At 43.0% G+C, this 16940-nt stretch overlaps 1 non-coding gene across 1 annotated transcript; it reads right to left on the reverse strand.

Moving 5' to 3' along the window:
• Positions 1-10811: 10811 nt before the first annotated feature.
• Positions 10812-10903, reverse strand: trnar-ucu (transfer RNA arginine (anticodon UCU)). Its single transcript is given in 2 exon segments — positions 10812-10847; positions 10867-10903. It is a non-coding gene; the product is annotated as a tRNA-Arg (tRNA).
• Between the last annotated feature and the right edge of the window lie 6037 nt (positions 10904-16940).

Below are 16940 nucleotides of genomic sequence, written 5' to 3' on the forward strand. Positions count from 1 at the left end.
TTGATGCGACATCAATCAATTTTTTTTGTGGCTCGGGCTGCTTTTGTTTTGAACAATAAAGGAAGTCAAGATTACCTTCAGAGTTTGGTTAAGTGGATGCGTGTCCCTGGAAAGATCAGGCATGAGCTGAATGAATGGCGAAGTATTCTTTAAGGCCTGTGCGGCAAAGCCTTGCTCCTCGTTGTCATGTTCTATGAATGTATGTGTCACATGTTCCGCGATTTTAGGGAAAGCTTCCATGTAGCTTTGGGGGAGGTGTTGAGAGAGAAGGCGCACTGCACCACGATGCCCTGGAGGGAATGTTCTGTGGGGAAGGCGGACAAAGGCTGGGGAGGGGAATGTATGTTTGGTAATAGCATTTCGCTGGAGGTGGTGGAATTAGAAAAATATTTCGTTGATCACTTGGAGTACCAGAGTGCTTAAAGCTCCAGACCAATTTCTGAAAAATAATGGGACGAGAATGGATCGTTGCTTCATGATGGACATTTGCAAGATGGGCCCAAAGTCCTTTTTTGGTGCAGTGAAAGTAACAATGTCTTTGAGAATCTAACATTAGCAGCCACATATCATTGCGGCCACAGGAGCAGATCATAGTCAGAGATTTTCTTGATTCCTAAAGCCTGGATAACACATAGCCTGCGATTACACGCCACCGATGATTTGTCACTGGCAGTCTCCATTAACCGCTATTCACTCTCAGAGCGAGATCGTTTTTCACCTCATTGACCAAATATTCTTCTCTTTATTTTCTTCTTTCCCTACCAACTGTTTACTACTTTACAATACAGAATGAGACATGATGGGATAGTTCCTTTTAGCCTGGATGATTGCAGTGTGAAAGAAACAATGCACAGGAGAAGCACAACAGTTTAGTCAGCATTGGAGTAGCAAGAGATATTTAAATCCCAACCTACTTGAGGATTCCTTACTGCAGTTGTAACAATATTGAAAAGCTCAAAACCGCCCAGAACAGAGCAGCTGAATTGAGCAGCAACACATAACTAATAAAACATCGACAAACATCAATTCCCACCATAACCAAACGCTCAGACATGCAGTCTGCACCATTCACTAGGTGCACTGCAGATATTCACCAAGGCTCCATCAAAAGTACATTACAAACTCACAACTACATCCATCTAAAAGGAAAAGGGCACAAGACAGATGGGAAAGACCTACAACCCACCTACCATCCTGATCTGGAAATATATTGCCATTTCTCCTGAATCACTGGGTATAAATAGTGGATTTCACTTACCAATAATTTGGATCTGCCGACAGCACACAGAAACGATGGTTCAAGATGAAAGCTCATCATCACCTCACCCAGTCAATTCTGGAATGAACAATAATTGCTGACCTGTTCTGGAATAACCACATCCGATGGAGAATGAAAATCATATGCTTTGGTGTTCTGGGGATTCTCTGAGATATTTCTGGATTTATTTGAGTGGTATCAAAGATGAGGATTTGCTGTTGGGAAACTGAAACGAAGCATTAGATCAGAATTTGGAGGAGTTGCATTGTTCCATGTAGCCTGAAGCTTACCGGCCTTTGAAATTGAAAGCAGAAAGCTACATTCACAGTGGAGTGAAAGTCTTCACGATCTGAAATATCGAGGCATAATTGGAGGGACGCCGGAGAGAAACTGCGGAAATGTGATGACGCTTCAATTACTTGTCTGCCCTGAAAATTCATCAGGGCAACCACTCCGGGGGAAAACAATTCAACTTTTCTGAGTCTGGAAAGGGAGTTGCTCAGTTCTCTGACTTGCTGACTCACCAGTGGGTTCACACGGACAAGAAACCATTTAATTGTCCAGAGTATGAAAAAGGCATTAAAAGGTCTCACGAACTCCTGTACCATCAACGTGTTCACGCTGACGAGAAACGATTCAAGTGCTCTCTCAGAGGGAATAGATTCAGGCAGTCATTTGATCTCAGTTTACATCTGCGAACTCAGTGGAGAGAGGCCGTTCGTCTTTTCTAAGAATGGGAAAGGCTTCTTTCAGTCATTCTGTCTGCTGAGGCACCAGTGAGTTCACACAGAGGAGAGATCATTCGTCCGCTGTGATTTGAAATAATTAATTGATTCGGGCAATCTCCTGAAATACAAGTGAGTTCATACTGGAAAGTGACCATTCACCTGAATATACACAATTTGCTTTTGAATGGAAAAGTGAACCAGAATTGACTTTATGGGTGTAACGGTACACTAAAGAAGGCATTTGCTATATCCAAAGCAGAGAACCATTTACTGTCCTTTGGAATTTGGGCTAATATATTACCAGGATCAGGAACATTTGGTCCAGGCAGAACAACAGCATAATTGACTATCTGCTGGTCTTGAACAGACCTCCATTTCCCCGATACACCTGGAATGTTTGCCTTATTGACCGGAAGAATGGGGGCTCTCGCCGGTGATTATCCACAGGGGATTATCACTCCACCCTTCAGGAGGAACTCAAAGACTGGAGTAATTTCTTTTCCAGCCTCGGGTTTGAACGAGTCTTGTGTTCCGCAAGGACGATACTGAGACTTCGGGATTATTCTTTCCGTTTCGCAGCTTCGTATGAACCCCACATCACGTCTGCTATTTGCCTTGCACTCAGCAGGGACATTCTTAATCTTAGGTGCGAGACATCTACCACAGCTCAACGCCAGGCTACCCTATTGGAGGGAGTTACCTGGACTGCCCTATCTGCCTGAGTTAGCCAATTTCGTTTCTCCTTTTATGTCCTGACCTGGTTCAAACAATCTCCTAAAACAATCCTTCTCATATGATTTGTAAGGGCCAGTGCTGTGCAGTGCCTCATATCTCCAGCAAGTAAATCAGTGTTAATGGGATTAACATGGTTACTTGCTACCTGGGCGAGCGAATCGCTCACTGAACTTATGGCTCTCTGGGTAATCATCACTCATAGCCATGCATCAGGGGTCGTGAGTCGGATTTTACAGCCTGCGCTGGTAAATCTTCTTTTTGTATTACCTGCAACCCTGTCAGGATATTGCACAAATCCGACCCCAGTCTCACTACGAGATCGCCAGCCATCAGATTTAAAGGGCAGAATTCCGAGAAATGAAATGAGAATTGGAATGTTTCACCATTACTCGTTTCACACAATAGGAGTGTGGTTAATCTCTCTCGTGTCACGAATCCTGATACATCCATTGCGTCGACTCTCTCAACTGCCTAGATTTAAGGACTGAATATGTTGCTCCTCTATCTACCAAAAAGGCAACTGGTGCACCTTCCACATATAATATATTTTCCGTTGATAATAGAAATCGCTTCTTCTTATCAACACCTCAATATCAGGAACCTGAAACATTCGAGTTCCTTTCCAGATACGGAGTTGTTTTTTTTTCCCATTCCTTGACTGGTGATATGGTAGTTTACTGGCTTGTAAGTCTGCTATCAGTTCGGTTTAACTTTCCATTTTTTTTTCTTTCTGTCTGCAATACTTGCCTCTGCAAAGACATGTTCTTACTTTTTTGTTTCCCTGTGCTTTTATTGGTTTCGAAATAAATGCTAATTTTCCATTATAATGGACATCACATTATTTTTGCAGGTCGCTGCAACAGCGAGGGCCGAAGTGCCTGCACTGCATTGTAACGTTCTATGTAGTAATCTACATTTCCTGCTGGTTTCTCATGTCTCTCCTCACTGTGGAAGCTTCCAGTCACATCTTCCAGAGATTTGTCTGCACTTCATTTAATAGAGGCAACTGTATTTCCTGCTCAGAATGTGATCTCTCTGCAATGGAGAGAGGAAAACAGAGTCGGTGACAAATTTGAGATCACTTACGTTCTTTACAGAATCAACAAAAATTATCCCGATCTTCCAGTCTCCTGTAACTTCAACATTACACTGTTTTCCCACCCTTCCGGCTCTTTGCCTGTATTCCTGATCAAGGACTGTTGCCCGAAACGTCGATATTACTGCTTCTCGCATGCTGCCTGAACTACTGTACAATTCCAGCCCCACTCTAATCGTGATCCTGTGTTCCCAGGCCACTATTCCGGTCTCTGGTTTGCTGCAGTTCTCCTTCAAGGAATAACACAAGCTGGAAGACCTTTAACACATTTTCTACCGACGGACCATGCAAAACGTAGGTCCCAACATCGACTTCAATCATTTTTGAACCCGTCTGCCCTCTTCCACATTCTTCACCCATCCTTCCATCCCGACAGTTCCGAAGACAGATCATTGGACTCGAAATGTTAACTTTCCTTTCTCATGAGATATGGACACGAGCTGCTGATTTTGTTCAGACCTTTTGGCTTTACTTCAGGGAACTTTATTTGTCGGTTGTAATCGCCAGACTGCTGGAAGCTTCTGATTGCAGGATGAGATATTCAGAGGAGATGACAGGAATGGCAAGGGCTGGACCATTTCCATTGTGAAGGTAGACGAGCTAGGTCGGGGGATATTTATCGAAGAGCAGAGAAAGCTCTTGGAGTAACCGATTAACGTGCACATTTTATGAAGAGGATAGATATGTATGAGAGGGATCAGCCTGTATTTGGAAGGAATAGAGTGACATAAATGAAATACAGGAGACGAGGTGTTTTGAGGAGAATTTGCAAGAATTTTTCACCAGTCGAGTGTTGCTTATCTGGAAATCATTATCTGAGCCTGAGGTAAAGCTACATATCATGAGAACGTTCCAGCAGTCTGTAGCCGAACACTTGAAGAGCTATAGCAAACGTGGATAAGGAACAGATACTGGAAAGTGTGACCAGGACAGACAGACGCGGGATGGGTGTCCAGAACGCAATAAGTCAAAGACAAATTTGTGTGCTAAAAGGCAGCTGCTGCATCGGAACCACTGGTCGACCAGGAAGGACGGCATGTGCAATTGTGTCTTCTCTTAACAGCAGAGATTTCTTTTCCTGTGATGAGACATTTCTATCGAAAAAGAATGTTCGTGACACCGTGCTTTTAAGCACAGAATAATACATCATGTCAGTACCAGTCATCAAACATCCATCCATTCTCCTTTCCAGTTACCACTACTTGGTCCACAGCCTGACGTCTGAAGTGTTCATCTCAATGAGACTTTCCATGCAAAGTTTTAATTTCAAATGAACCAGCGACAGAGACTGAAGTCAGATACCGTCACGTTTGTTCATGACCTGAGAGAGAACTGAACCTCATTTTGACCCATAGAGGGAACAACACAGACACATCTTTTGAGAGTGACAAAGGCCTCAGGACATTCCAACTAACATAAAATTTTGAATTGAACCGTTTGGCCTCTTCTTTCTTCATTACTAGATTTAAAACCCAATTCTGTTGACATAAGCAGAGGGTTAAACTGGCAGGTGGCTGTCCTTCGAAGACAGCCCCAATCGTGAATATTTGTTATCTGCAAACCGTCGATGTCTCCACCTGTAAGGCAGACTGGCTCGCTGTGCTCTTCCAGCCTCTGACCGGTTTAATTTGGATTCCAGCGCATTCCCGTCTCTACATAAGGAACAGAAGCACACAGCCACATCCCTCTAAGTTTTCGTCCCCCACTGTTTCACCGTTAGTTTACTGCTTCTAATGAGTCACGTTTTTCTTCCTGCCAAACGAAGGCATTCTTCGCCTCAGAAGCTTGTCACCCACTTGGTCCTCAGAGGAAAAACATGGATGTGGACTTCCAAACTGAAACAGATGAGGCCTGGTCTGCGTAAAAAATGACTTTCAGCTTTTCCTTCAAAAATAAGTCCTCACAACACATACAACGCACCTTCGGATGCTTGTTGCAAAACTTGTTAGGAAATTCAGCAAGGCTGCCGTGAGAATGGAGGTACAAAACCAGCCTCGAACCACTGAGTTATGGAAGGACTAAATTCTGAGTCATTTTGAGTCTGAAAAAAGATGATGACCTCGATCAGAACAAATTCGGTCAAATCAGTTTTGTGATACAAACTTCGTTTTATGTGACAAAATACGCCTTGAAACCCACATCTTCGATCGCTTGTTTGGTGTCACACTTTGTCAGCTTTCCAAGTTCTCATAATGTAACAAGGATTAACATTTGTTTAACCTCCCGGCAGAGTAAAGTCTTTGACTTTTCTATTCTGAAGAATGCATCACTTATTGAGTAATTCCTTTACTTTAGACTTGTGCGATTTATGTAGCGACGGGAGTTCATAATATCTGGCCTTGGCAGATGACGTTTAGGCACCAAACGTAAACAGCTCAAATCGAATATGCTCTGGAGGCTGGAATTCGAGGGAATGCAGATATCTGAGAGAGCACTTTAAAACATAATCTCGGATGCCGTGTCCGTTGGCTGGGTTGGCATACTATTGACCAGCTCTCTTGGCTCTTGAGTGGGCTAAACGTCATCTGGAATTACTGACAGTCAACCCAGTGATGAAGAAAAACTGTAATACATGCTGAAACCAAGGGCAATTAATTGGTGTCAACACTATGTCATGCATTTTTCATAATAGAAACGTCAAAGATTTTACTCTGCCGGGAGGTTAAACAAATGTTGATCCCTGTTACATTATGAGAAATTGGGAAGCTGACAAAGTGTGACATCAAACAAACGATCAAAGAAGTGGGTTTCAAGGCATATTTTGTCACATAAAACGAAGTTTGTATCACAAAACTGATTTGACCGAATTTGTTCTGCTCGAGGTCATCATCTTTTGTCAGACTAAAAACGACTCAGAATTTAGTTCTTCCTTAACTCAGTGGTTCGAGGCTGGTTTTGTAAACCAGGGGTTGTAACCTCCATTCTCATGGCAGCATTGCTGAATTTCCTAAGATTTGCAACAAGCATCCGAAGGTGCATTGTGTGTGTTGTTAGGACTTATTTTTGAAGGAAAAGCTGAAAGTCATTTTTACGCAGACCAGGCCTCATCTGTTTCAGTTTGGAAGTCCACATCCGTGTTTTTCCTCTGAGGACCATGTGGATGACAAGCTTCTGAGGCGAAGAATGTCTTCGTTTGGCAGGAAGAAAAACGTGACTCATTAGAAGCAGTAAACTAACGGTGAAACAGTGGGGGACGAAAACTTAGAGGGATGTGGCTGTGTGCTTCTGTTCCTTATGTAGAGACGGGAATGCGCTGTAATCCAAATTAAACCGGTCAGAGGCTGGAAGAGCACAGCGAGCCAGTCTGCCTCACAGGTGGAGACATCGACGGTTTGCAGATAACAAATATTCACGATTGGGGCTGTCTTCGAAGGACAGCCACCTGCCAGTTTAACCCTCTGCTTATGTCAACAGAATTGGGTTTTAAATCTAGTAATGAAGAAAGAAGAGGCCAAACGGTTCAATTCATCATTTTATGTTAGTTGGAATGTCCTGAGGCCTTTGTCACTCTCAAAAGATGTGTCTGTGTTGTTCCCTCTATGGGTCAAAATGAGGTTCAGTTCTCTCTCAGGTCATGAACAAACGTGACGGTATCTGACTTCAGTCTCTGTCGCTGGTTCATTTGAAATTAAAACTTTGCATGGAAAGCCTCCTTGAGATGAGCACTTCAGACGTCAGGCTGTGGACCAAGCAGTGTTAACTGGAAAGGAGAATGGATGGATGTTTGATGACTGGTACTGACATAATGTATAATTCTGTGCTGTAAAGGCACGGTGCCACGAACATTCTTTTTCGATAGAAATGTCTCATCACAGGAAAAGAAATCTCTGCTGTTAAGAGAAGACACAATTGCACATGCCGTCCTTCCTGGTCGACCAGTGGTTCCGATGCAGCACTTTCACCGCTTTGGTTTGGGTTTAGTTCTTGGTCAGGGAATCAGGATTTATTGTTCCTGGTAAGGGCAACAACAAAGTAGAGCATCTTTGACAGGAATCACATGACAAACACGTCCGCATGTGCCTTGCAATATTGTACAAGGCCATAAGGTGGCTCACTGGTTATCACTGCTGCCTCACAGCGCCAAAGATATGTTATGCCTACAACTGGGTTGACTGTCAGTAAGGTGCCTACTTCAGGCGCAAATGAAGAGAAAAAGGGGTAAGGAATTGTCCTGTGAGGGTTAATCCCTGGAGGACTGGGTGTGCATTGTTTGCATTGAATAGCCAGTTTCTGAACTGGAGGCATTCGATGTTCCCTTAGTGTGTTGCTTTAGCAAATGTTCAGACCAGGGAGAAAAGTGAGGAAAAATAGTCACTTCCCAGTCAAGGGTTGTTCCATTACGCGACAACCAACGGATTTCCTTTTGCCTGAACTAGCTCCTATTTTCCCTACAATGGTAATGGCAGTACACAGCATTAGACCGGGTTTTAATGTGCTGCATTGGACCCAGCATCCTTTCCCAACATGGACTATACGGGGATATAAAGAGATAATAAAAGACATGGATGTCGATGACTGGAATGAAAAGACGTCAGGAAGAATGGACAGCGTTTACTTGGAAACAAAAAAATGGAAAGGAAGCCATCGATGCATTGAGGGGTAATGCCATTTGAAAAGACAAGGCGAGGTTTCATGGGTTGGTGGAAAAAACGAATAGATCATGTGGCGTGACACCAGTTAAAACTGAGTTGTGTCCGTATGGAAGGTTTCCAGGCGATGAGAATTTGGTGAGAGTAAACAGGAGGGAAATTCCTTCATTCGGATGGATCTATATCAAGACTTCAGAACTTCAAAACCAGTGATGAATGATAAAGAGAAGTTTGGAAAGTTTTCCTTTTCCTTCTACAGCAGTTGAATTCGAAAATGATTACTTTTTTTTGCTGGAAAGATTATTGAGAAGCTGATTCTAATATATTTGTGAAGACGCGTGCAGACACGCGAGGAATGAATTTCGCCTTGACAGGGAGTCTGGGCGGCCATGATGGGTACGCGTTACGTGTACACTCTGTAATTGGTTAAAGTTAATTGGAAAGAAACTTCATAACACCTGCAACTGAGTACGAATAAGTACAGAATGTGCTGATTGTGAGGAAAGGTTCAGCAGCTTGTTCCACGTGAACTTCTATGAATTGTAAAAAAACTGAGTATGAAAGGGAAGCCGATTAGCTCAGTCCGCTGCATAACTGGTTTATGATATAAAGTGAAGCCAACAGTGTGGGATTAATTCTCGAAATGTCTCAGCATACCCTCAGGATCATGATCTCCCAATCAGCTAATACTTTAGACGATGGTGATAATCAAATTGAAACTATACTATCGTGAGTGGGAACTGACCTTCCAATGTAGTGCTCCTTTATCCTTTCATGTGTTGCATTGGAACATTTGGCTGCAATCACAGAGAAGGGAGTGAGTCCATATACTGCTCACTCATCTCCCCCAAAAATATCCAGTAAAAAGACACGAAAAATATTCCTGCTGCAATTCTGTAATCTTCACAGCAATACTTAAAAACATCGTTATCCTTTCGATTCCATTTTTTCTGATAACAGTCAAAATGTCCAATCAGTTAAATCTAATATTTTGTGGATTGTTTTAATGGCCTGTGCGAGATTGCAGCAAAATAAGTAATGTGAAACGAGCTAAACATCCTTTCCAGAATTTAACACAGCGCAGAATCAGCGGTATGAAACACGTCATTTTTTGCAAAAATCACCTCTGAATCTCTATTGCGTGTTGGATATTCACTCAGGGAGTATTTATGGCTGGTCTTAAGTAACTGAGGCCTTTCCCAAGGACAGAGCACTCCAAAAAAATCATATTTTTTTTAGAATAAATGCTGTTTTACTCAACGTTCTTTTGCAAATTTTAAATATATGTGCACAGACACATACATTTATATCTGTGTGGATATATAAATATGCACATATATGCGCGTGTGTTTGTGAATTCAGGACATTAGTAATGGCTAGTCGGCCATTTGAATGTTCTTCCTGTAGAATGTGAGAGTTTAGAGATTACAATAATGTACCGGAAATGTGGTGAAAATGTGGCAGAGAAAAATGTGGTGAAAATCGGCTTTATTGAATGCTGCGCACGTTTACTGTGGTGTGCTGCTTTGATCACCGGAAATGTTATGTCGCCACTGTACTGGGGTTTTCCTTCGATCGGCTTCACTTCGTCAGGGAATTCGATTCACTGAAATTTTACCAACGTCCATCGGCAAGTTCATATGACACATCGACCCACACTGCACACAACGACAACAATATTCAGCATACTGCACCCACGAGAACTTGGCATGGTTTTTATAAACAGTGAAGATTGAATAATGTTATGCAAGGGCAACGTGAATTACAATTTAATTGCTGAAGACGCAAGAATCCAGAGTAAGATTCAAAATGTCAGAACTTCACGTTCATTACCTTGGCCAGAATTCCAGCCCAGCAAAGGGGAAATCTGCCCCTGAATCCCCTGAATCCATGCAATTGCTTGCTCCAAGTGTCCGCTTTGAAACCCATGCGAAGCAACATTCAGCCCGAAGGAGAACTTGTCAGAACCCTCCGCTGTCTGATCTAAAGCTGAAACAAGTGCTGTCTGTTCCAGCTGGAAGGGAAGGGATGTGGAGGTGAGACCAAAATATTTCGTGGTGTTTAATTCATATTGTTAATATTATGATTGTTTAAAAATCTGGACAGAAATGGCACAGACACAAAGGAGCCCATTGTTAATACCGATCTCGTCCCACTCCATGATTCAATATCATCATGCCTGACACAACAATTTTGTGTCTTTTGCCAGCCTATACACATGATCGTGTTGCCTACTGACCAACAGATGTTTATTGGTCTCTATCATAAATAGACATGGTAAATTTAAACTTGTGAGAGGAAAATGTTCCATTTCGAGACAGTTGGGTTTCTGCACGAATACTGTTGATTTTGCAGATGAACAGCCGAATCTGCTCTGACCGCCTTCCAAACCAGAAACCAAAATTCGACTCTGATGGGACTCGAACCCAGAACCTTTGAATTATAACCTGAGCAACGACATAGAAGTCCAACGCACTACCCATTGCGCCACAGAGCCCGGCACGCATTTCCCTTTTAGCACACAAATTTGTCTTTGACGCATTGCGTTCAGGACACCCATCTCGCGTCTGTCTGTCCTGGTCATACTTTCCAGTATCTATTCCTTATCCACGTGTGCTCTGGCTCTTCAAGTGTTCGGCTACAGACTGCTGGAACGTTCTCATGACACGTAACTTTACCACATGCTCAGATAATGATTTCCAGATAAGCAACACTCTACTGTTGAAAGCATTCTCCCAAAATCTCCTCAAAACATCTTGTCTCCTGTCTTTCATTTATGTCACTCTATTCCTGCCAAATACAGGCTGATCCCTCTCATACATATCTTTCCTCCTCATAAAATGTGCACGTTAATCAGTTACTCAAAGAGCCTTCTCAGCTCTTCGATAAACATTCCCCAACCTAGCTCGTCTACCTTCACAATGGAAATGGTACAGCCCTTGCCGTTCCTGTCATCTCCTCTGAATATCTCATCCTGCATTCAGAAGCTTTCAGAAGTCTGGCGATTACAACGGACAAGCAAAGTTCCCTGAAGTAAAGCCAAAAGGTCTGAACAAAATCAGCAGCTCGTGTCCATATCTCATGAGAAAGGAAAGTTATAATTTCGAGTCGAATGATCTGTCTTCGGAACTGATGGGATAGAAGTTTGGGTGAAGAATGTGGAAGAGGGCGGACGGTTTCTAAAATGATTGAACTCGGTGTTGGGTCCTAAGGTTTGCATGGTCTGTCTGTAGAAAATGAGTTGCAGGTCTTCCAGTTTGTGTTATTCCTTGAAGGAGCACTGCAACAAACCAGAGACCGGAATAGTGGCCTGGGAACACAGTGTCTCGATTAGAGTGGGGCTGGAATTATACAGTAGTTCAGGCAGCATCCGAGGAGCAGTACAATCGACGTTTCGGGCAACAGCCCGTCATCAGGAATACAGGCAAAGAGACGGAAGGGTGGGCAAACAGTGAAATGTGAAGTAATGTGACTTGAAGATCGGGATAGTTTCTGTTGATTCTGGACAGAACGCAAGTGATCTCAGTGTTGTCACCGACTCTGTTTTCCTTTCTACCTTGCAGAGAGATCACATTCTGAGCAGGAAATACAGTTGCCTCTATTAAATGAAGTGCAGACAAATCTCTGGAAGATGTGACTGGAAGCTTCCACAGTGAGCAGAGACATCAGAAACCAGCAGGAAATGTAGCTTACTATATAGAACGTTACAATGCAGTGCAGGCACTTCGGCCCTCGCTGTTGCAGTGACCTGCAAAAATAATGTGATGTCCATGGTAATGGGAAATTAGCATTTATTTCGAAACCAATAAAAGCACAGGGAAACAAAGAATTAAGAACCTGACTTTGCAGAGGCAAGTATTGCAGACAGACAGAAAAAAAAATGTAAATATAAACCGAACTATTAACAGACTTACAAGGCCAGTAAGCTACCATATCACCAGTCAAGGAATGGGAAAAATAACAACGCCAAATCTGGAAAGGAAACCGAATGTTTCAGGTCCCTGACACTGAGGTGTTGATAAGAAGAAGCGAATTCTATTATCAAGGGAAAATGTATTATATGTGGAAGGTGCACCAGTTACCTTTTTGGTAGATACAGAGGCAACATATTCAGTTCTTAAATCTCGGCAGTTGAGAGAGTCGATGCAATGGATGCATCAGGATTCGTGACAGGAGAGTTTAACCGCACCCCTATTGCGCGAAATCAGTGACGGTGAAACATTCCAATTCTCATTTCATTTCTCGGAATTCTTTCCTTTAAATCTGATGGCTGGCGATCTCATAGTGAGACTGGGGTCGGATTTGTGCAGTACCCCGACAGGCTAGCAGGTAATACAAAAAAAGAAGATTTAACAGCGCAGGCTGTAAAACCCGACACACGACTCCTGATGCATGGCTATTAGTGATGATTACCCAGCGAGCCATTAGTTCAGTGAGCGATTCGCTCGCCCAGGTAGCAAGTAACCATGTAAATCCCATAAACACCGATTTTCTTGCTGGAGATCAGAGGCACTGCACAGCACGCATACACCGTCATGACCCTTACAAATCATATGAGAAGGATTGTTTTAGGAGATTGCTTGAACCAGATCAGTTATTATTGTGCGACTTTTATTGGAAAGATCACAGATGTGCAGTCAGTGTAAACTTATCCAAAATGTCTGTGAGGTGAGTAGACCCTATCTTTTAGACCCTATCCTCTGGAACGCTCCTTTCCTCAAATACCATTGGCGAACACATCCAGTGACAGGTGGCAGGATTTGGGACCATGGGTACAATCGGCACACAAAAAAGAATATCAATGCAGATATAAGGACACTTATGGAGAAACTAAATTGGCTAACTCAGGCAGATAGGGCAGTCCAGGTAACCCCCGCCAAGGGAGTAGCCTGGCGTTGAGCTGTGGTAGATGGCTCGCGCCCAAGATTAAGAAGGGTCCTTGCTGAGTTCAGGGCAAATGGTAAACGTGATGTGGGGTTCATACAAAGCTGTGAAACCAAAAGAATAATCCCGAAGTCTCAGTATTGTCCTTACAGAACACAAGACCCGTTAAAACCTAAGGCTGTCAAAGGAATTATTCCAGTCTTTGAATCCCTCCTGAAGGCTGGAGTCATAATCCCCTGTGGATAATCACCGGTGAGAGCCCCCATCTTTCCAGGGAAAAAGGCAAACATTCCAGGTGAATCAGGGAAATGGGCGTTTGTTCAAGGCCTGCAGGTAGTCAATTATGCTGTTGTTCAGCTCGCCGCAAATGTTCCTAATCCTTGTACTATATTAGCCCAAATTCCACCGGACAGGAAATGGTTCTGTGCTTTGGATTTAGCAAATGCCTTCTTTAGTGTAGCGGTACACCCAGAAAGTCAATTCCGGTTCACTTTTCCATTCAAAAGCAAGTCGTATACATTCAGGTGAATGGTCTCTTTCCAGTATGAACACGCTTGTATTTCAGGAGATTGCCGGAATCAATTAATTATTTCAAATCACAGCGGACGAATGGTCTCTCCTCTGAGTCAACTCACTGGTGCCTCAGCAGACAGAATGACTGAAAGAATCCTTTCCCATTCTTAGAACAGGTGAATGGTCTCTCTCCACTGAGTTCGCACATGTAAAGAGCGATCAAATGACGTCCTGAACCTATTCCCTCTGAGAGAGCACTTGAATGGTTTCTCGTCAGCGTGAACATATTGATGGTACAGCAGTTCGTGAGACGTTTTAATGCCTTTCTCATACTCTGGCCCATTAAATGGTTTCTTGTCCGTGTGAAACCACTGGTGAGTCAGCAAGTTAGAGAACTGAGCAACTCCCTTTCCACACTCAGAGCAGTTGAATTGTTTTCCCCCGGTGTGGTTGCCGTGATGAATTTTCAGGGCAGGCAAGTAATTGAATCGTCATCACATTTCCACAGTTACTCTTCAGCGTCCCTCCAATTATGCCTCGATATTTCAGATAGTGAATACTTTCACTCCACTGTGAATGTAGCTTTCTGCTGTCATTTTCAAAGGCCGATAAGCTTCAGGCTACATGGAACAACACAACCTCTTTAAATTCTGATGTAATGCTTCGTTTCAGTTTCCCAAAAGCAAATCCTCATCTTTGATACCACGCAAATAAATCCAGAAATATCTCAGTAAGAGAGAATCCTCAGAACACCAAAGCATATGATTTTAATTCTTCGTCGGATGTGGGTATTCCAGAACATGTCAGCATTTATTGTTCGTTCCTGATTTGACTGGATAAGGTGATGATGAGATTCCATCTTGATCCATCGTTTCTGTGTGCTGTCGGCAGATCCAAATTATACATAAGTGAAATCCACAATTTTGACCCAGTGATTCTGGAATAATGGCAATATATTTCCAGATCAGGATGGTAAGTGGCCTTTCCTATCTGTTGAGTGCCATTTTCCTTTTAGATGAATGCAGTTGTGAGTTTGTAATGTACTTTTGATGGAGCCGTGGTGAATGTCTGCAGTGCATCTAGTGGATGGTGCAGACTGCATGTCTGAGCGTTTGGTTATGGTGGGAATTGATGTTTGTCGATGTTTTATTAGTTATGTGTTGCTGCTCAATTCAGCTGCTCTGTTCTGTACGGATTTGAGCTTTTCAATATTGTTACAACTGCAGTAAGGAATCCTCAAGTAGGTTGGGATTGAAATGGCTCTTGCTACTCCAATGCTGACTAAACTGTTGTGCTTCTCCTGTACATTGTTTCTTTCACACTGCAATTATCCACGCGAAAAGGAACTATCGCATCATGTCTCATTCTGTATTGTAACGTAGCAAACAGTTGGTAGCGAAAGAAGAAAATAAAGAGAAGAACATTTGGTCAATGAGGTGAATAACGCTCTCACTCTGAGTGTGAATAGATGTTCGTGGAGACTGCCAGAGACAAATCATCGGTGGCGTGTAATCGCAGGCGATGTGTTATACAGGCTTTAGGAGTCAAGAAAATCTCTGTCTATGACCTGCACTTGTGGCCACAATGGTATATGGCTGCTAAAGTTAGATTCTCAAAGACATTGTGACTTTCACTGCATCAAAGAAGGACTTTGGACCCATCTTGCAAATGTCCATCATGAAGCAACGATCCATTCTCATCCGAATATTTTTCAGAAATTGGTCTGGAGCCTTAAGCACTCTGGTACTCCAAGTGATCAACAAAATAATTTCCTAATTCCACCACCTCCAGCGAAACGCTATTACGAAACATACATTCCCCTCCCCGCCCTTGTCCGCCTTCCCCAGGAACCATTCCCTCCAGGGCATCGTGGTGCACTGCGCCTTCTCAATCAACACCTCCCCCAACTGCTCCATGGAAGCTTTCCCTAAAATCGCGGAATATGTGACACATACATTCATAGATCATGAGAACGTTGAGCAAGGCTTTGCCGCGCTTTGCCGTACAGGCCTTAGAGACTGCTTCGCCATTCATTAAGCTCATGCATGATCTTTCCATGTACACACATCCAATTAACCACACTCTGAAGGTTCTCTTTACTTCCTTTATTGTTAAGAAAAGCAGCCCGAGCTTAAAACACATTGAATGTTGTAGCATCAACTACATCGTTGTGCAAGAATTCCATCGAGGAACAACCCTCTGGTTGAAGAAATTCCTTCTCAATTCAGTGCTATATCTCGTTCTAATCTCGAGGCTGTGCCCTCTTGCCCTAGTTTCATCTGCTAATAAACATGCTCTGGACTTCTATCTCACACTTGACCTTCATAATCTTATATGTTTCCAAGATATCCGGCCTCATTCTTCTGAAGTTTCGAAATATGCCTATTCCACATAATCTCCTGTCATCAGGGAACACATTCAAATCCGGAATTCCATCTGCCAGAATATTTCCCATTAACCCAATATTTCAATGTTCCCCTGCAGATTTTCACAATCCTCCGCACACTTTGTTCTGCTACTCAACTTTGTGTCAACTGCAGACCTTGACACGATGCGCATGGCTCCAAAATCCAAATCATCCATATAAATTGTAAGTAATTGCGGTCCCAGTACCAATCCCTGAGGAACATCGTTGATGGTTAATAACATATCACTCATTTATCCATGCTCTGCTCTTCCTGTTGGGAAACAATCCTCAATCCATGCTCATACTTTACCCTTAACAGCATGCATCCGTTTGCTGTCAGCCCCTGAACAGCACCTTGTCCAGGCCATTTTGAGAATCTAAGTACATCAATTCACTGGGTCCCGTTGTACACCATGCTCGAAATACCATCATAGAATTCGGAAAGTTTTTGCAGGAATGACCTGCTCTTCATGAACCCAGGTTGCATCTGTCAAATTGCTACCAAGAAGCTCTGCTATTTCTTCCTCGATAATAGACTCAAGAAAATTCTGCACTACAGAGGTTAAACAAACTGGTCTATCATGTTGGAAAATGTGTCTGGGTGGGTTGCACTTTGGCGGTCGGTGTGTACTTGTTGGGCCAAAGGGCCAGCTTCGATACTGTTAGTAATCTGATCTAATTCCTCATATTTTGTCTGCCTTACTTTTTAAACAGTGACGCCATATTTGTG

This window comes from Hemiscyllium ocellatum, unplaced genomic scaffold (genome assembly GCF_020745735.1).
Source record: "Hemiscyllium ocellatum isolate sHemOce1 unplaced genomic scaffold, sHemOce1.pat.X.cur. scaffold_283_pat_ctg1, whole genome shotgun sequence".
In the NCBI taxonomy this organism is placed as follows: domain Eukaryota; kingdom Metazoa; phylum Chordata; class Chondrichthyes; order Orectolobiformes; family Hemiscylliidae; genus Hemiscyllium; species Hemiscyllium ocellatum.